We start from the raw sequence: 1,011 nt of genomic DNA on the forward strand, positions 1-1,011 counted from the left end.
TGTTTGTTTGTTTGTTTTTTATAGTAGCCATCCTAATGAATGTGAAATGATAGTCTTTGTGGTGTTGGTTTGTTTTTGTAATGATTTGTGATGTTGAGTGTATTTTCATCTTTTCATATGTTTGTTTGGTAATTTGTAAATCACCTTTGGAAAATGTCTACTCTAGTCCTTTTTCTATGTTGTAATCAGGTTATTTTTGTTTTTGTTGTTGATGCTGTTTATATGTGATTTGCAGCTACATCTCCCATCCTGTAAACTGTCATTTCACCTGTTGACTGTGCCCTGGGATGCACAGGGTTTTTAAGTTTAACGTTGCCCCTAATTTTGCTTTTGTTGCTTGTGCTTTTGGTGTTGTATCCAAGAAGTAATTGCCAAATTCAATGTATTGAATGTTTCACCTTATTTTTTTTTCCTTCTATAAGTTTTGTAATTTTAGTTCTTATATTTAGGTATTTGATCCATTTTGAGTTAATTTTTGTATATGGTGTAAGATAAAGGTCCATCTTCATTCTTTGGCATGTGGATATCTCACTTTCTCAGCATCATTTGTTGAAGAGAATGCCCTTCTCCCATTGAGTGGTCTTGGCATGCTTGCTGAATTTGACCGTTTATGCGAGAATGTATTTCGTCTGCCCAGATACAAGCTATCTTCTTTCGAAAAGCTCGTGTTCTTGTCTTTGCCCACTTTTTAATGGGGTCGTTTGATGTTTTCTTGTGATTTGTTTGAGTTCTTTGTAGATTCTGGTTATTAGCCCTTTATGGGATGTATACCACCCAATATTATCTCCCGTTCTGTAGGTTGTCTATTTGCTCTATTGATTGTTTCCTTGGCTGTGCAGAAGATTTTTAAATTTAATCAGGTCCCATTTATTTATTTTTGTTGTTGCCGTGATTGTCTCTGGCGTCTTCTCCATAAATTCTTTGCTTAGGTCGATATCTATGAAGAGTTTTCCAACCTCATCTTCTAGAATTCTTACAGTTTCATGGCTTAGGTTTAAGTCTGTTGTCCAT

This window comes from Propithecus coquereli, unplaced genomic scaffold (assembly GCF_000956105.1).
Source record: "Propithecus coquereli isolate 6110/MARCELLA unplaced genomic scaffold, Pcoq_1.0 Scaffold606, whole genome shotgun sequence".
NCBI lineage: Eukaryota > Metazoa > Chordata > Mammalia > Primates > Indriidae > Propithecus > Propithecus coquereli.